At 42.7% G+C, this 20125-nt stretch overlaps 2 long non-coding RNA genes across 2 annotated transcripts in view; one reads left to right on the top strand and one right to left on the bottom strand.

The window, feature by feature from the left end:
• The window catches only part of LOC116157203 (uncharacterized), a 153974-nt gene that overhangs the window by 99113 nt on the left and 34736 nt on the right, over positions 1-20125 (top strand). The window lies entirely within an intron of this gene.
• The window catches only part of LOC135322774 (uncharacterized), a 37488-nt gene that overhangs the window by 4833 nt on the left and 12530 nt on the right, over positions 1-20125 (bottom strand). Inside the window, exon 2 of the long non-coding RNA XR_010383609.1 lies at positions 17491-17577. This is a non-coding gene — a long non-coding RNA (uncharacterized LOC135322774). The remainder of the gene's footprint in view (positions 1-17490; positions 17578-20125) is intronic.

The following is a 20125-nucleotide window of genomic DNA, read 5'->3' as shown; positions in this document are numbered from 1 at the left end:
AGAAATGAGTAAAGCAAGTTGCAAGAATTTTAAGTCAGAATGAATCCGCAAGCAGCTTTAGTGTCAGGGAAGCCATTCTGTTAGTTTCATGCTCTTTCAAATGTACTTGTCCTTTTCATGCTTTCAGAGTCTGGGCCTCTCCAAGTTTCTGTGATGAAAAGTGGCTTCCACACCCCCTGCAGCCCTCTGCTAAGCCTTCTTCTGCTCAGATTAAACTGCCATATGATTGTTTCTATCTTTCAGAAATTCAGCAGCACCCCCCAACTAATGAAGATCAACCTCCTGTTCACAATGCACCTTTGCATCAGTTTCCCTTTTGTGCAGTAGTCACGCTATTTCATTATGATTCTTTTTGAGAACGTGGGGATAAAGGCGTGTGCTCAGTCTACCCTGGAAGTTCCCTGGGAGGTAGTCACAATTTATGACCATCTCAGGCTGCTGCTCTTGGGAACTCTGGCTTTTCTACAGTTTATTCCTGCTTCTTTCAGAGGGGAGCAGCATCAAAGCCCAGATACTTCTCAGAACACATTTAAAGTAAGCAATATACTCTTTTGTTATGGAAAACATGAACACATACGAAAATAGAGAGAACAGTCAGATGAACCCCCATTTGGTCATTACCTGGCTTCAGCAAATATCTCACAAGCAATCTCGTTTCTTCTTCACCTTTATCCACCCTAGTCCCTGCATGAAATTACTTTCAAGCAAATCTTCTAGACGTCACCTCAGAATAAAAACTAGCACTATGGGAGTAGATTTTCAAGCCAGACTTCAGAGGCTCCTTTTGCCTTTCCTGAGTCCCGTCTGCTGTTAGGTGAGCCACCTCCTGAGGCCACTGACGTCTGGGCTCCCCCCCTTGACCTAGAGAGACACAAGCAACAGCACGCGTAGCGGAGAATGGATTTTTTTTCCCTCAATTTTAATTTTTTTTAATGAAAGGCTAAGTTATTCAATTAATATTTATAAATACCAAAAGCAGTTAAGTAGAATATAATGGCTTTAAAGACCTGCAGGAAGCTGCTTCTCACACTGCGGCAGTACAACTGTCATTTCCCCCTGGGCTGCTGGCACTGCGTGCACGAGGGAGCACGGAAGAGGCTTGAGGAATCCGCAAGCCCATGTTTCTTTAAATGTGTTGGGGAATTACATGAAAAGCCAAGAGTGGCCCGGACAGAAAATATTTCTGAAGGGAACTAGCATTCTTCTTTGTCTTCAGTCTAGAAAAAATAATTCTACCTGAAAATAAAAAGAGATCCCAGTGACACACGTGGTGTCAGATGTGTCTCAGTATTTCTCTCTTTCCTTGGTTTCAGCTGTCATGTCTAGATGGATAATTCTCATATAGCTCTCTTTTCAGCTCAGATTTGCTACCCAAATTGCAGGCTTTTAATCTACTTATTGGAAACATCCCTGACAGTACCTAGTACAAAATACAGGTGCTCAGATAGCAATCTTGATGGACCAGTAGACATTTCCAAATAGATGTTAGATTAGAATGTTACGTTTGTTTTAACCTCAAAGCCATCTTCTTCTGGTTCCGTAGGATGCTAGTGGCACCATCATCATCCTTGGCTATGGCTCCTGACTGTCCTTCATCTGCTACATCCAACTGTCTACCAAGGCCTGTGATTACTTTCCATGTATTTTCTCCCATGTATGCTTTCCAAGTTCCACATCCACTACCTAAATTCAGCCCCACATCAGCTCCCGCCGGGACTAGAGCAGAAGCCTCCCGACTGGTCCCCTTGCTCCAGTCTTTCCTCCTCCATTCTGTCCTGAGATCAAGGGTCTCACAAATCCACTTATTGTCACCGCCCCCCCACCCCCGCCACACTACTGACCAGAAACCCTCAGTGATGCCTCATTGCCTATCGAAGAACTCCAAACGCCTTTGGCTGCAAAACCAATGTCCCTTTGGAGTCCTCAGGCTACTTATCTCAACTTAATCACTTTGGTTATTTGCTTTTCTTCCTTACTATCTGCCGATCCCACTGGAAATAATCCCCATTGTGCTTATTTTGCCCACTGAAGTCTCCATCCGCAGTGCCTAGCACAACGTCTGAGACATAGGAGGCATGGGACGAAAACATGCTGAATGAATGAATGTCTTCACTCCATTTTGTAACGGAATAATGATACACTGAATCAATCTGAATTATTTACTGTTTCCTCACTTACAAAATGGTATTGTTTACTACCTCCTCATTTTGACTGCTCCTCTTTCTCTTTGGAATTTTCCCATCCTCCCCATGTCTGCCTTCAAGACCCACCTGTAAGTCTATATTCTGTGTACTGCCTTCCCGGATCTGCCCTCTAAGGGTCCCTGGTACTGCATTCAGACAGTCTCGGAGCATTTATTGCGTCCTGTTTTATGTCGTAGTTGTTTATGCATGTATCTTGGCTTTCTGTTCAAGATCATAAACTCCTGGAGATTGGGAAGCACACTTCCCATATTTGGGGAGCATAATTCCTACTTCTTCGTATCTTCCAAAATTGTGGTTACCCACTAAGGACGTTTGAATCACTCACATTTGCGTTCCCTGGTAAATGAGAAGTTGAGATCTATAAATATTTCACCTTTTTCATCTCCACTTACTCTCCAAATCCCAAATATGTTCTTTAGAATGTCAATCATTGACGAGCCATTGAGTTTTCTTCTGTTTTCTGTACATTATATATTTATGATGTGGTGAAACTCATCACTGGCTTTGGGATATGCTGACCCAACACGATGTGTTTTTAGACTCAAAACTCCTATAATTGATCCTTGGGTTTCTGTTCACTCATTATTAATCTGGATAGATACACTTTTCTGAAACCCAGCTCTGGCTCTGAGAAAAACACTGTGTAGAACAGCTTCTGAATTTCATGTCCTTAATTTGAAATTGCATTTGTCTCTCTAAAGTGTAGAACATGAGACTTTGGGAGCCAGCTCAATGACCTGCTGGCACTGTAACTTCAGCCAGATTATTCTACCTCTTTCTGACTTGGCTTCCTCACCTGTGAAGTGGGAATAATAATAGCACCCAATTCACACGTTGATTGTGAGGACTGAATAACTTAATATAAACACGCTAATTATGGCTGGCAGGTGGGAAGCAAGCAGACAATACAGTGCATATTTGAGGCTATTATTCAGGGAAAGCCATTGGAAAGAAGCTCATTTAGGGAGCTTGTCCATCCGTTCCGGACAGAGACTCAGACCCTGAGTTAGATGTGAGGGACCATCATGACCTCTCTGATGGGAGCCTTTCTCTTTCAATGGCTTTGGAAGAGTGTCAGCTCTTAACTGGATCTGAGGGAACCTGTTTGATGTGGCCTCTGTTTATTTTCCTGTCTAGCTGTGTTGAATACCTCTTGCTTCCTAGAAAGTGCTGTACTTTCCCTCACTTCTAGGTTGTGACGTGAGCTATTTTCTCCATGTGCAGCACCTTTCCAACTTCACTGTCAGTTCTTCAGGAATATCTTCCATGATAACCACTTCCCCCATCTCTAAAATTAGGTGTATTTCCTAGGAATTGTGATAGCCAAAGATGACATTCAGACTATGCAATAATGAGTGTTGCAGGGCATGAACCTTATACTAGCCATGGCACTGGAGCGAGGTCTCGGGAGCTCCCGGCATCGTTCCTTTAGTTGCTGGGCTGTGAGGCACTCTTGGGCATCCAGGAGAGGGGCTGGGGAAGCAGGTTAATGTGGGGAGCAGGAGCTGTCTTCCAGGTGGTACAGAAATTGTGTTAACAGCTGGGCCCCATGGTGGTTCTTAAGAGCCAAACACCAGTGTTGACTATGGCCCATCTTACCTCCTCTATCAAAACACTCCCCATACTAATTCTGTTTGTCTATTTCTTGTACATATTTCCTGCCACACTTTGAGTCTTAGTCAACATACCCTTCAAATGATTGTCTTAGGTTGATTTCCCCTGAAAGTGGGGTCTGAGTCGAGGGCTCAATGCAGCCAGTTTCTTTGGGAATTGCTCCTGGGGACCAGGAGTGAGGAGTCCGGAGAGTGAGGGGAGAGGGAAGAGAAGCCCGTGCTAGGGGTGTATTTCTAAGTCTCTGCCATAGGCAATGAGGGCTTAATTTGGCCTCACCTCCTCGGTGGCAAACAGAATTCCTCTTAAAACTGTCTCCTTAAGGAAGGGGATGCTGGAAACTTTATCTCCAGGCTCACATCCTCCTTGGGTTGAGGATGTCTACTGTAAACATTAACTTACTTGCACTTCCTGTTTGCATGTGTGTGTGGATAGAAGAGACTTGGCAGCATGAGAAAAGGTCCTGGGGCAGAAGCAGAAAGGTACAGGATGTACAAGAGGAAGGCACATCCACGAGGTGTGAATCTACACTTGCACAGGACTGTCCACTGTAATTGTAGCCAGAATTCCAGGTGCCAGGAAGAAATTTGATATGGGCACCAGAGCTACCTGTTACAACAATTTACTGGTCCTACGAACCTGGTTTTCTTAAATGAAATTTTTAAAATGTCTTCCTAAGTTCCATGCTTTTTGTGTTCTTCCCTAACTCTTCCTCAGTAGCTTCTCTTCTACATACTCAAAGATTTAACAAATAAATATTGAGCATCTAATGCATGTGACATTTTGTCAGTGGGTCCTGTGGTAGAGCAGTAATAAGACCCAGTTCTTGCCCTTCATTGAACTTCATCAGGTCCCAACCCAATGCTATATAAATGGCTTCAGTACATTGCATGTAATGTTTAAGGCTTGAAATTGTAGTTCTGTAGAACATCGGGTAGACCGATGGAGACCAGGGGTCCTTAATCTAACTCTGAACTCTGATTTTTCTTACTCATTTTACATCTGGGTTTCCTCCCATCCTAAATGCAAATTATGCCAACTACCTTTTCCTACTTGAGCACTATGTTGAGTGGGTAAAGGCCCAGGTAAGCAACCTATTATATCCAGGTTTAAAGTAGCACTGTCAGTGTGCTCTTTTGGAAAATGTGAATAAACAGATGAAATAAGAAAGCAACTGAAATGTATTAAATTGTCTAAAATCTCTACTCTCTCCTTACAATTTTGAGACTTAGAGGGTAAGATTTATAGGATGTTAATCTCAAACTGCAAAACAGGGAAGTCCAGCTCAGGTTTATTGTGATGTGAACCCATCCCCTAGATCAGGCTCTTCCCTAGGAGAAGAGGAGAGAGAGGGAAGACTGTTGAGCACATGACGTGTACCAGTGTGTTGTAGGTACTTCACACGAGTGAGCTCCAGGCTAAGCTCTACGTGAGTACATCTCATCCCTGGTGCCTACCTTCCCCCTATGATGCCCACAGAGCGCCTAGGTGGTTCTTTGGCTTTTGTCCTTTCTCACCACTCAGTGATCAATGGATGCAAGACGTTTCACTTTCTCCTTGCCATCCCCACATTTGTATCCTATGCCTTCACACCATGCTGTGAGTCAGGCTCCTCTATTTAAAAATGCCAGCCCTAATAAGGTATTCACAAAGGATACTGAGATTATGAGGACTTTCTTTCTTAATTCAAATAGTAATTTCAAGGCTGAAAATTTCAGTTAATAGCATTCAAGGGGAGAGAAATTTGGAGGACAAAGTGGAGATGTTGCCACTTCTCAAGTGACACCCCATCTGATACCTTTCTATAGGGCTCACCCTGCCCACACCCTAATGTCAAGCAGCTTGTGGCATAGGTTGACTCGATGGGGAAAGCGAAATTTCCATCATCATTATCAATGCTCTGGTGCCTGCACTAAGACAATGACCTTTTCAGGTGTTCAAATGGGGTTTTAGCAAAAGTAAGAAGACTACAGGAGAGAAAAGGTCACCTGAAACCAACAACATTTTACTTACGAGTTTCCTAGGTTTCTGGGCCAGTGGAAATACTCTCAATAGTAGAATTTTTTTTTTTTTTTCTGTTTCTACTGTTGGCTCTGGATTTCCAGCCTACCAAGGTAGTCTTCGGCAAAAGGGTAATGAATGATAATTCTGACCTCAAATATTGACAGTGCTCTCCCCGTCACGGAGTCATTCATTTAGTTTTCAAGAATGTCTTCTCTTTTTAAAAGGATTCTAAAGCTGAATAATTCATTTCATCTATTGTGATTATTCACATTTCAATTATAATTATTATTAACCAGGCGCCTTTTGCATGTATGTATAACACCAACTTTCACCTTTCTTAAAAACCATTGTGAAGACTGACAAGCAGAAACACCTTTCCTGTGTGTTTCAGTTCTGGTTAAAACATTTTGCTGGAAGAAGTGTTCATTTTTATCACCTGAAACTACATTCAAGTAATTTGGTTTCAGTTTCAACAACAGTGTCAAAAGCCCAATATCAACAGAATTTATTTGCTTTGGTTTTTAGAACTCTTCCAAACTTGGAGTCGAATTTTACAATTAATCTTTTTTTTTTTTTCCTAGACAAGGGCACATTTCTTAAAACTGCATTTTGTGATTTTATAATTTATTATTTCTGACAAGGAAGAAAAGCTTAGGCGAAATACCAGTAGCTCTTAGGAAACCTTTTATTTGACTTTTATATTACAAACCAGGCTCCAAATCTGAAAAGACAGAGAATCTGACACATTGCTTGGTACAAAGAAGTCAACTCAAAATGTGATTGATTGATCCAAAGTGATGAGAATCTAGGATCAGCCTAGTTGAAATTCACATGATCACTGTGGGTTTGTACAGAATGCTGGTACCTCTAGGATGGGGGAATCTGCTTCCTTACAGTGGAAATTTATTTAAATAAACTCAAATGCAAGCAGGTGTCGCACATTTTTCCCTCCTCTTTTTCCAACTAGCTTTTGCTTTGGTTGGACTTTGCAGGTATCAGCAGAGAACAATGACCAGGCCCCATCTTCCACACCTTCAGATGCCCAACGTTTCACTCACTTTGACTGTGTTTACCTCTGAGTTGTAAAAGAACAGAATTCAAACTTACTCTATTCTTAATCAGAGGATTTTCCTCTGATGGCAATTAAACTGGGATAAGCAGTAAAAAAGATTTTGAAAGTAAAGCAGAATTTTTCAACCCCTAGTTCCTTGAACGCCAGACTCATTATATCATCTGCATCAGAGATCAGTGATTAGATATGTGTGGTCAGTGCTAGATCCACTGCTGCTCAAACTGTGATCCATCCCCTTATGCTGGCTCACAGCTTCTTTCCTGCCCATTATGTGATGTGTACGAAAGCTGAGAATAGACGTTTAGAAACCTGAGTGGAAATTTGACTTCACGATTTTACATCTGTTAAATCTAACAATAAAAAATTGATTGTATTTTGTATTTATTGTTTATTTGTTTTCTAGTAAGTCACTTTTTATTATACTTTAGTAAAGTAATGCTCTTCTGTGAGTTGGGGGAAAAAACCTGAAACTGATCCTTTACTACAGATAGTAAGAGAAACACTGATTTGTACTGTTGCCTGCCCTTCAAGATTCACAGTATATAATATGTAATAAATGAAAGGCTCTGAGAAGTCATGCAGGAAAGAGACCTATTTGACTCACTGTGTCCAGTATTTACAAGGCTTTAGAACCCGTATTTTTTCCTTTTGGGGTTACCACTACTAGTATTCTATGTAACCTATGTTCTACAGTACACATTTTGGGAAATGTTGAATTATGATGAGCAGTATTTGTAAAGCATTTTATATTTTAAAAAGCACAATAATATATTGTAAAAATGTACTATAAATGGAGTCGGTAGGCAAATACCACACTCTAACATGATGCTGTATTCCATGTTCAGAAATGTATGTTTTAGTGATTTAACTAGAATATGAAAACTAGTAATATCATCTCATGTACCTTCAAGGTATTTGAGAGAGTTAATCCAGGTAAGGATAACTTAATTTTATTTCAGTTAAGGGATACAAAATAAAAATCAGTGGGGAGGAAGAGTTTGGCTGTTTATTCATGATGAAAATAGGACACTGAACCCAGTTTCCGTGCGTGATACGTTGGAGCCAGGGACGGTGCTGTGAATCACATGATGTTCCTGCCCGTGTCCTTAACTGTCTATGATTTGGGTGATATTTCAAAAACCTCAAAGCAGAGCCTGGAGATTTGGTTTAGACAAATAGGAGGCGAGGTTACCGACTTTCTGAATTAATCCACACAAGAAATCCAACTCCTTGGATTCCCAGTAATAAAGGGGATTACACTGTTTTACTGAAGTGACAATGTGAACACTAGTCAAATTGAAACGACAACAAAGAAAATAAGAAGTAGTTCATTTTTTTCAAGTGAGGAATTTAAAAGGGAAGATATCCTGGGATGGCAGTGGACGGAGATGTTTTCTGGCAACCGTGGGCTGGCAGCTCACCCAAGAGGGTGTTGTGTCCTTGGGGAATTCTCTATGGTCCTGGGTTAGCTGTCGCCCATTAGCACTGGAAATAGGATTTTAGTAATGCTTCCCAAATGACAGGTGTTAATATGCTAATTAATGATACCACAACAACCCTGTTGATTAAAATCAGACTATTGGCAACACCGAGGTGAAGAGTACACATTCTCGATGCAGGCTTCCTAGATTCCAGTCCTGGCTTCTCTATTAACTCGCTGTGTGACCTTGGATAGGTGACTTAGCTTGTGGTCCTGTTGAGAGGACTGAACAAGATAATGGACATAAATTGCTTAGAATGTTGTCTGATGTGCAGTAAGCACCGGATAATGGTTAGCTATCATGATTTACGTTGATAAATGCAATGTCAAGTGGACTATGTATTCAAATTGGCTTGATTAGCTTATTTCACCCTGTAGGCAGGCTACAGAGGAAGCCAAATTATCAGCAGTTGCCTCGTAATCGTGGCACTAGAAGGAGTTAGTTCCATTTGTGTACTCCATAGCACCAGCCTGTGACCCCATGATGCATCCATTTCAGTGCCCTTCGAATGAGGGAGGAGAGACCGTCCCTGTCAAGTTCATGGGAGCCACTGGGCCAACAGCTTCCAGTAGGTCAAGGGCAGGAGTTGCTGTCTTTGGAGATGGTCTGTCTCTTTATGGTGACTGTATATACTATGTTCTGATCCTCTGCTAATTCTAGAGTGCATCTCTCAGCTGACATCCTTACTTCCATTCTCACACACATCATCTTCCTCTTGAGCCCCATGATGCACACACCTATGAGATACGCATGTGTCCAAACTCAGAGTCTATCTGAGAATTGAACAGTGAAGAATAAGATTTCTTTTAGCAAACAACCCATGCTTAAGAGAATCACTAAATTTGAAGATCTGCAGAAACAGAATCACAATCTCAGAAATGATGGATGGGTTTTATTGAGTGCAATTAAATTTCTGCCATTGCCTATTGAATTGTAACCTTAGGATTGATCCAGATTATCAAGTGTCTGCTTGATCAATTCTGTCAAGTTTCTGAAGAAACGGATTGAGTTTAAAGAAAATCATGCCCATCAAACAAGGAATCTCAGAATAATCCTGAAAAGTTTGACTTTTTGCCACACTCCAGCCAGTGTTTGGACCTTTTTGGACTCATGGTTATAGATCGTATTGTATACAGCTGCCGGAATTAGATGCTGGAAGCCCTCATCAGTGATATGAACCTGTGTGAAATTAGACAATTCTCCCCTATGGTTCAGCCTGCTAAATTTTACTGATATTTTTACAATCTTGTAAAATAGTGGTGAATGGTTACAACTAAGCTTGCTCCTTTTATGAAGTGGTTCCAGGTATTTTTGGACTGCTTTTGTTTTACTATTAAAAGTCAATGTCTGATTGGCTGCAGTGTGGCAGTGAGAAATCAGGAGGTTAATTCATGTATGGAGTGTTGGAAAGCCAAATATTAAGAAGGTGAATATTTTTATTCTTAATTATCCCCCATTTAACATAGCAGATAGATTTTGTGCATCATTCATTTCCCCTGAATTCTATGATTAAAGTATACGAAAATAAACTTTTCATTAGCAATCTAGTGAAGAAAATAGACCCCCATTCAGACATTGCATTGTCTTTTCCCACCATTTCTATTGCTTTTTGAAAATAATCTCCATCATTTTTACTTGACAATGAACCTCCAACATCACACTCAAAATTAACTTATAGTTTTCATTAAGTGCATCTAGACTGTCTGTGTCTTTACCCAAATCCAGAGCACAAACAAATTGATTTGCCACTTATACCAAACTTCTTCCTAAAGAGAAAAACTGAAAGAATGTCTGACTGCTTTTCAACTCTAGATGAGGTAAGCACAGTGTTCAATAACTTCATCAAATAAAGCCTGCATTTTATGGTGCAAATGCCAGGCTTCACAGGTCAGTGAGCTTTTTCAAATGGTACCCAGGCTGCCTATATCAAATTTGTACAAAAGAATTGATTTTGGTGGTTGGAATGAGGCCATTTGAGTCTTGCTGCAAGCTTTCCCGAAATAATAGTGCTATATTAGAAGATAAATTATAAATAGATGACTGTTTTTAAGTATTATTCAGAATGTTAACAACTACTATAACGGACTTTCTATTGCAATCCTAAATAGCAAGTGTCAACTTGATTTTTCAAGTTCTCCGGTACCTCTCAGCAGTCGTGTGGATTCCAGCAAAAGCCGTGCTCTCTGGCTGACAGAAACATCCTGTTTTATGTTCACCCTTTGTTTTCTTCCCTTTGGGTCTGGCTGTGCCTCTGTTATTGGCAGGACAGCCCGAAGAGCAGGTAGGGCCTTTGATGTCTGGCAGGTGTCACCCCTGGGAGGTGGGGAGAAATGTGTTTCCAAAGTGGAGGTTCTTGATGTGTTTTACTTTTGCGTGAGAATTAATTGGCAGGAAGATGGGTAGGTATGTGATGGTCATGTGCCCTCATGCCTTGTATTCTCATGCAGATCGCCCTACAGAGTGGAAGGTTTCCCTGAATTTCCAGCGTGCTCACTCCAAGTGCTCACGAGGGCTTTGTGCCACACGGAGAGGCACTGCATCTCCTAAGGGGGCTTTTCATAGCTCTGCCTTGCTTAGGAACTGAGTGCACGGGCTGTTCTGTAGAAATAGAGAGTTCTGTAGAAGAAGCCTTCTCCAGGTCCTCCGAGCAGACTTGGTCATTTCTGTCTCTGTCCCCCTGTTCTTCTGAATTTCTCTCTCCGTATGCATGTTTGTTTTCTTGACTAGGGCAGGAATCTCTGCCATCTTTGCTTCCCTCCCAGTGTCGAGCGTAGAGGTGGGCACACAGTCGGTGGTTCTATTTGTTGAATACCTGCCAATACACACACCTGGAGGCTGAGGGTTAGCATCTGGCAAAATCTGACAAAATCTCAAACATGGACTATTTGCTGATGTGAACCTGGGGCTTAGACAAGTCCATCTGATGCTCAGGTGGGAAGGAATTCAGGAGTAGTGTTTATTTTCTTAGAAAAGTAAAGAAAACTTTACTTCAACCCCAAATAAGAAAGACTCTTATGCTTCTCTTCCCAGAGTGTAAACGCCTGCCCACTGCTGCTTCTCCGTCCATCAGCGAGGAAGTCGGGTGGATCTGAATGCTCCTTTCAAATTTAAAACTTTTCAGCATCTTTGGTGGAAAATACCAATTGCTTTTAATTTGCTTTATCCTGTGTATTCTGAAGAGCGATATTCTCTTTGCTTGTCAGGATGCTCAGAAACACAGATGCAAACTAGAAGAGCTTTAGTGGCTATGAGACTTACAACAGAACTTAACTGCAGCCAGGATGCTACCGAGAAAACTTCCAAACATCGTTTTGGGCTGTTCAGTGCCTGACCGTAAAGCATTTGCAACTGGGACATCAAATTATTACATATTTCATGTAAATATTAATATCTGATGACTGCACTTAACATGGAAATGAGGGATATTTAAGAGAATCGTCTCAGTACCTTCCCTCCCAGTATTAACATGATGTCTGTAGGTTCCTGGTAGTTTATTTCATTGTTAAGTGGGAATCATCTCTTCTTTGTCGGCGCCCATCATGCCTTCTCGGGGGGTTGACAGCCCGTTAGTTAGGACGACATAACCCTCAGGCTGCCTTCAGTGCCAGTCCAGTCTCAGAGGTACCTTTCATCACTTAAAATAACAGCAGTTCTTGGATGTTTAATATATTCCTCAGAGCTGAGGAGCTCAGGGCCACTCTGGGCAAAGTAGTCCCTTAGGGAAAGAAGGGAAGCATGACTCCTTCTCAAGCCAGTCACGTGGCAAAGGCTTCCCTTCCCTTGCTTTCCCTCTCCTGTCCCACTTCTGGTCCCAGGGGAAGCACGTGTTCCTCTGCCTGCTCTTTATTGTAAAAACGTGGAGCTGAAGGGGACCTCAGAGATCATTTGTAAGCTGACAGGTGAGGCCGCTGAGGCCTGGAGAGGTCATGTGACCTGCCTGAGGTCACGCAGCTGGTTGGCCGAGGGCTGGACTTGAACTCCGGGTCTTCTGACTTCCACACCAGAGACTCTTCTATCAGGCTCGAAAAGGCGCAGGGGCAGTAGAAGCAGGGAAGATTCCACACTGTATTTTATGATAGAGAGACCTTCCTTCAAGTTTTTCTCTCTTGTTGTACAAAGATGTTTATTTGTTTGTTTACATTTTCCCAGTTCTCCCACTTCTTCACATGAAAGGCCAACCTGACATCTTGTGCAGAGAACCGACAAACTGTTTCCTGTAAAATACACAGTGAGAAGCAAGTAGCACACGTACTTAGGGACAGTCAAGGGCTCTTAGTGTTCCAAGCATCCAACAGCTCAGTAAACATGCTTGTCCTGATCATCAAGGGAGCGGAGGGTATAGGAAGACACTGTTCAGAGGGCTGGGAACCAGAGGAAGAGCAGTGTTGCAGTGAGTCAGTGAGAAATATTCATGGGGCTGTGATAGGTCTATTTTTCCCAAAAGTATAAAAATGCAGAATCACCATCTCTGAAGCTCAGAGAGCCAGGCAGCCAGCAAGACTCATTTCTAAGCCTCCAAGTAAAATGTCAACAAGATGCTGCATGTCACAACAGAGATCCCAGAGACAAGCCTCGCATCGCTTTCTGTTCCACACAGACCCACGGGCGCTGTGGCTCCAGTCTCACGGCAGGGAGGTCTAGCCAGCACGGTAACACCGATGCGTACATGCCTCTTGGAGGAGGCAGGAGTTAGGTGACTGGTGGGAAAGACCTCACTTCTAAATGTCTAGATGCCGAGCACCTACGAGTAGGAAGTTTAAGAAGATGAAAGTCCCGGCAGATAAGAGGGGCCACGGTTTCCCTTAACTTTGACCCTTGTCTTTCCTTTCTCTCACTTTCCTTCTTTTTGCTACCTCTCCTACCCCAAACCCTAACTGACCTACAAAATGCAAGGCTTGCAAAAGTGCCTTGTAGGAGCTCTGTTCCCACAGTTGCTGGGATGGGACGATGTCAGTGATCCTGAACCACGTTCTGATTTTGAGTTTCAGAGCAGTTAAAGGTGAAAACTGCTACCTGAGCGAGACCACAAAGACACACAGTCTTCTCTTCTCCTTGCCCTATGGAACTCCAATCCTGTTTCTCTTCCACTTGGAGACTCCCTGGTCTTTGAATGCTTCCTGATGTGAATGGAATGAATATAGCAGTTTAATCTCTATTTGAGTTGTCCAAACAATTTTCTTTTGACAGAGGGAGTAGCGATCATAAATTCAAGGTCTTTATCTTTGACTTTTAGGGTGAGCCTGGGAAAGACACATCTCAGGTCATGATATGAAGGGTTACGATGAGGCTGAATTAGAAACTGAGAAAGAATAACATGGGTTAGAGCTGCACAGGTCTGCTTATGTGTGGGGTTTTTTTTTTTTTTTCAGTAAGTATACAGTTAACCCTCTGTATCTGTAGGTTCTTCATCAATGAGCCAACCTCAGATCTTGTACTAAGTTTATGATCTGTGGTTGGTTGAATTCAAGGATGCAGAATCCAAGGATATGGAGGGCCTACTCTGGGACTTGAGCATCCTGGGATTTTGGTATCTGTGGTGGGTTCTTGGACCCAACCCCCCAGGGATTCCAAGGGGTGTCTATACTTACAGTTACAGTTTTATTATAGCAAGAGGATACAAATCAAAACTAGCCAAAAGAATAGATGCTTAGGATGAAATCTGGGACTGTAAAGGTTCCAAACATGAAGCTACCATGTCCTCAGGGACATAGTACCCTCCTGGCATCATTGTGTGATGATTTCGTCTGCCCAGCAAGCTCGCTGTAACTCTGGTGTCTGGAGTTCCCATTGAAGGCATGATTGATTGAGTTGTTGCCCATGTGGTTGAACTCAGTCCCTCCCCAGGGGTCAGCTGGAGCTGGATTAAAGGCCAGACCTCTCCTTGGGTAAAGTGAATTCTTTATTACACAGCTTGGCAGTGAGGGGTGACTTGAAGCACATGTATGTGTAAACTTGTCAGGTTCTGGAAGGGTGGGGCATGGAGAGAGGTGCGTAGTGGGGCCACATCGCCATCAGGAGACCCTCATTCACCCTCCATGTCCCGGAACTACACGTGCTGGGCTGTGTCCACCATGAACCCAGGTGGAGATGCCATTTGAGTGGAAATGAAAGCTACTGACATGTTTGGTTAAAACAGTCCAAATCTCTGGGCTCGACCTAGTTTTACCTTCCAAGTAGGTCACCAGTGGCTGTGATCCACAGTCTGAGTTTCCAGCCTCATGCAGCTGGAAACAGAAATACCTAAAGGTGTCAAGCTGAGAAACTATTTGTTAAAATTGACTCTCAAAACTCTTGAGTTCTTTACAGTAAGATTAAGAGAGGATGGGTTCGGAAAAATTATCTCCAAATAATTAGCATTGGTGTTTTGATGAGCTCTGAGGTTTGCGTTTGCTCCCTAAGCCACTCTGATTTAGGGAACAGCCAGCTGTCTGGTTCTGTTCTTCCTTGGAAACTGGAACAGGCCGTTTGTCTTTGAGATGAAGGCAAAGCAAGAGGCTAAGCTGACTCATGCTTTTCAGACTCCCCAGGTGCTGGGAACCGGGTGACTTACTGGACTTCAAAGAGCTTTTCTTCATGAGAAGTAAGTGCAGGGAGTTAAGAGATCCCCAGAATAGGAAAAGACCAAGGTGACACTTCTCTCAGATCACCTGGAGGCAAGGTAAGAATGCGTAGAGCTGAGGAGAGTAGGGTAAAGACAGGAAACTCTGGGCATTTTGTGTTCCTCTGGTACTTCTCAGGACTTACAGTCGGAGAGACCGTGATACTAGACTACTAGTCTTCTGTTACAAAGGAGCTGCTTTCAAACCATCTCGGGGGTGACTTAATGCCACAAACCTTGTGCATGGATTCGGAAGAGCTAGGTTTGAACAAGGCTGCCTCACTTCCCATCTGGGCTGTGTATTCTGGTCTGTCCCCTAACATTTCTGCTTCTGTTTTCTCATCTGTAAAATGGGGCTAAAAATATCTACCTTAAAAGGTTATTATCAGAATGAAGGAACTGATGCATATAAAAGGTCTAGCACCCTGTCTTTGAGCAGTGGGTGTTCAGTAAACATCCTTCCCTGGTCGTACCTGCTTCCTGTGACCCCAGCACATCCTGTTCTGTGAGACCTCTTGCTCCTCAAAGGTTTCTGAGTAGCTGCTTCGACACCGAATTCTGTATTGTCTTTAAAAGTCTCATGCAGCCTTGCAAACCCAACTTCTGCTTAATTGCTTCCTCCTACCATTGCATTTGATAAGTTCTCTATAACTCAGTTTGAAGCTTAACCCTATTTGCCCCTTTTCAAGGGAACTGTGCTTGGGGGGGTAAACTGTTTCTGAAGAATTGTGCGATTTAGGAAAATTAACTTTCAGGCCGGCCATGTGGCTCTGACAGCTTCTCCTGCTCAGTACTTAGCAATAATGGAGAAAATGCCAGCAAAAATGACAAAACGGCAGCGCTCTGACCCACCAGGTAATTGTATATTGAATATGTCTTGGCTCAAACCAGGGATGATTTTGCTTAAATGAACTCAGGGCAAAACTGCATGTTGTAAGTCATATAAAACAAGACCAGTGCCCTGGGTAATTAAAGATGCAAACTAAAAGCATGAGATGTTTGAAAATGGAAAGTGAATCTCACTGGCTTTAAAGGGGCGAGGTGACACGGGCTGGGGAGGGCAGACCGTTATTGCTCAGTGAATAGGTTTCAGGCGTATATATGGGTATGAAAAAAGACAGGCAGTCATTCAAACCTAGTGCTTTTTTTTTTTTTTATAGTAGAAGGTAAAAAGATGAGAGATATTGGTTGTCCAGAGCCTACAATGGTGCTTATCATCCTACAGATGCACAGAGAGGGGCAAAGAAAGTAAAAAGTTTGAAGGAGATAAGTATAAACCACAGAGTGAATTTGTGCAGGAATGAGGATTAGCACTGTTAAGTGCTTTAGTCACTTGATCCTGCTAATCTTTGTTCTCTAATGTGAAAATTCCACAGGCTTTAGCAAGAGACTACTGGAGGTTCTTATATGAAACCAGGGCTGACCGTCATTGGGTAATCCCCAAGTCTTTGCACCCTATCTCCTCGGTAATCAGAAGTCGCAGCAGGAGGAGGCAGGCAGAGAGATTAGCGCTCCATTTCCCAGCACATTGTGTTTCTGTGTTGCAGCATCTTTAATTACTGAAAAGTAATTCACTGAATAGTACCCTAGTGGCTTGAAAGAGTTAATGCAGTTTCCAGAAGTGTCTAACCTTCTCCCAGGGAGTAGCTTAAGCACAGAGCAAATCTTGCTCAATAAATACTAAACAACAAGAATCAACTGATAAAGGTCAGACGCCACAAAACAAAACTGAACCGACAGCCCATTTAATCCAGTACCTTCTCAATAAATCTCCTTTCAACAAAAAGCACTATTTGCCTGGTAATTTCCATGAATTGATGGCCATTCTTCCCCAGTAGTTTGAGGTCAGGTCACTATTCATTTAATTCCTTCACTCATTTCATTCACCATCCATCCACCCACCCATCCATCCATCCACCCACCCGTCCATCCATCCACCCACCCATCTATCCACCTACCCATCTTGAGCATCTACTCTGCAAGGTTGTATAATAAATAAGACACAGCCTTTCTCTATAAAGAACTCACCAGAAGTGGGAGATGGAGTGAACTAGAAATACACAACACACTCTCTAAGAGAAGCCTGTAGAGGGTCGGTGGGCACTGTCTCTGGCAGAAGCCCTCATGTGCCAACATTCCCTTACAGGCTTCATATGCTCCCTCCCCCATGAAAGATCAGTTTAGTTCCAATTTTTGTCCATACTCGGTTTTTTTTTTTTTAAACTGGGCTTCTTTCATGTGAATTCTTGATAAATTTTTATTGATGGGCAAATGGGAAATAAAGGGCAGAACATTCCAAACATCTTTGGTGAGTTAAGTCCTTGTTTCTGATACTTCATTAAAATTTTGCAAACTAGGAGGACCAAATGCCTGGGTTTGCCTGAGACTGTCCTGGTTTTTATAATTAAAGACCTACTCCCAGGAGAGCCCTCATTCCTGGCTTCAGTGTTGAAAGTCTCATAAGCTGGGAAGCCAACCCCAGGCCCCGGGTTAACCAGGCACACTGGGACAGTTACTTACCTTTGAAGTCTCATGCCTTGGAGGTGGTCTTTCTAGGACTTCTGCCCTACTTAGCTCCAGAACCTCCAGCACTTCCAGGGGATGCAGCTGTATGGGAAAATTGCAAAAGGTTAAATGTGAGCTGAGGGTTTCTGAGATTGTGTCAGCTTTCTGTAAGCTGGGAAGCTAGAGGACTTAGCAATTTCCTCACAAGAGCCCTGGGAGGTAGCTGGTGGAGCAGAAATTCAGACTTGGGACTGAGCTTCTGTAAAGCTCCCTCTCTTGGCAGCTGTGAGCAGAGGTGGAGTCCTAAACTGGGGGGTTGGAAGACCTATAGGCTCTTAGTAACTTCCCGAAACTAGCTGACTGTTAGATGTTTAATCTCTCCAAGCTTCAGTGCCTTCAGCTGTAAAACGAGACAGTGCTTCTCCTATACACATCATCTCAGAGTTGTCGGCGGTTCAGAAGGCTAGTGTGTGAGAATCATTTGAAAGCCACGACTGGTCTGCCAGTATGGCTGACTACCATTATCTGGTAACAACGTTATGTGAATGCAGGCTGAGTTTTTCCACTAAGTTATAGTTGGTGTGGTTCTGGAAGTGTCTGCTCTCAAGCATATAAAAAGACCTGCACAAAAACATGAAGGAAATCTGCAAGTGCCTGGTGCGCAGCTGCAAATGTTGGAAGCCCTGGACTGTGGTGCAGGGCTGAGCGGTCCCCCAAAACAACGTCTTCCTGTGGCTCAGCCTGAGATCATCTCTTTTACGGAACTGAATTGCACAAATTACACAGCAGTACTCAGGTGAACTGATCATTAATTTTTAGTGATATTTGCCCAAGTCGGCCTCAGACCATACGTAAGTTGAGTTGAGTTTTGGAAGCTGTATTGAAATTTAACAGCCACCTTATTACTACTTTAATGCTTTTTTTTTTTTTTGGTGTTTTTTTGTTTGTTTGTTTTGTTTTGTTTTGTTTTTGGAGAATGTGATGTTGCATTGCTCTTTTGTCTTTTTTTGGCCAAATCACAGGAAAACTCAATTCTGATACCTATCTCTTTTTATAGAATTTTTTAAGTATAAGAATATAAAAGGCGTTTTAGAGCATCTTATCCTACCTTTTGCAGAAAATCTATGTCATCCCTTCCCACCACTTCCTCCCCCAACACACGCTTGGTTACACTGTAATGTGTCTGCACCAAAGAAAATTACTGACCCCATGATCTGAACAACAAAATGTTCTCAAAATATATTGCCTCATCTGTTAGGTTTGATTAAACCATTTATCAGCAAAAAATAAAAATTGCTTTTCTTTGCTTAGCATGCCTGGAGATTCAGGAGTGCTTTGTGGGGCTGTTGTCATCTCAGCATTTACAGCTGAACTGCATACTCTTACTAGTTTACGATAATACCGAGCCGAGCTTGAATTAGGAGGAAGGTTGTCTTATTTCTTCTGTTTGCACTGCTTGTCACATCTGGGTGTGATTCTGACTGTATTGTTGGGTAGACTGGATCACCTATAAGCATTTAGTTGTGTCGTTTATATATGCATTTGCTTCTGTTAACAAAATCAAATCATCGCTCCTCCATTCATGATATATATGCACTGAATTCTTTTTCCAGCCATGGAGATGGACTGTTGGTATGTGCTTCGCACCTTAGTGAGACATCTGGCTAAAACTAGGAGTGTGACCAGACACGGAAGAGCAGAGGTGTTCCCTCTCTGAAGCTCATTAAATCGGAAGGTCTCAGAATTGCTGTTTTCATCTTTTTTTTTTTTTTTTTTTTAAACCCCTACTCCCTACTGGTGGAGTTAGTTATTGCAGTGACTGTGAGTTAGATGGTTGCAGTCTGATCCTCTACAAGTCTCTCAAGGTACGTGGACTTCACATAGGTGGGCAATTTTGGTAAGTTTCTAGATGAAGTCACATTTGGCGGAGGATGATTTGAGCAAACTGTCATTCAGCCCTCATTAGAGACAATGCTGGAAGAGTGGGCGAGACCAATGCCTTATTTATGGAGCCACAAACTGAATCAGAGTTGATTCTATTTGAAGTTTTGGGAGAGGTTCCGTAGAAGAGATTGGTAATGTTCATTTATCCTTCTAACATTCCTTGAGCATCTGCAGTGTACTGGGTACTGTGTACGTCCTGGTGATGAGATCAAGAGACACAGTTCCTGAAGGAGCTTAAATCTAAGGGGCTGCCAGACTTACAAATAAACACTCACCCATGACGGCTGCTGGAACTGAGTCTAAGCTGTGGAGAGAGAATGGGTGCAGAAGAGCCACAGTTGGCCTGGGGGGTCTCGGGGAGTTTTCTTGATGGGGACAAAATTTGAATTCAGACTTGAAGGATGATTAGAACCTTAGACGAAAAACAAAATAAGAGCACTGCAAGGGTCGGGGGTGATGTCCTAAAGTCTGTAGGCAGAAGAGAGCTGGGTTGTTCAGTATGGCTGGGGATTAAAATGTGTTTGTGTGTGTGTGAAGGGGGCTGTGTTTGGTGGGACAACAGAGAGTCAGGGTCAGGCTCATCACAAAGGGTCTGGGGTACCAAGCAAAGGAACTTAGTTTTTATACTATACAAGACCTTTTTTCTAAATCAAGGCATAGGTGGTGACAAATGGTGGTGATGGGGTATCAATTATCCATCACCAAC

Source organism: Camelus dromedarius, chromosome 13 (assembly GCF_036321535.1).
Source record: "Camelus dromedarius isolate mCamDro1 chromosome 13, mCamDro1.pat, whole genome shotgun sequence".
In the NCBI taxonomy this organism is placed as follows: Eukaryota; Metazoa; Chordata; class Mammalia; order Artiodactyla; family Camelidae; genus Camelus; species Camelus dromedarius.
The sequence above is the reverse complement of the archived record's forward strand: the minus strand, read 5'-3'. Positions and strand labels throughout refer to the sequence as shown.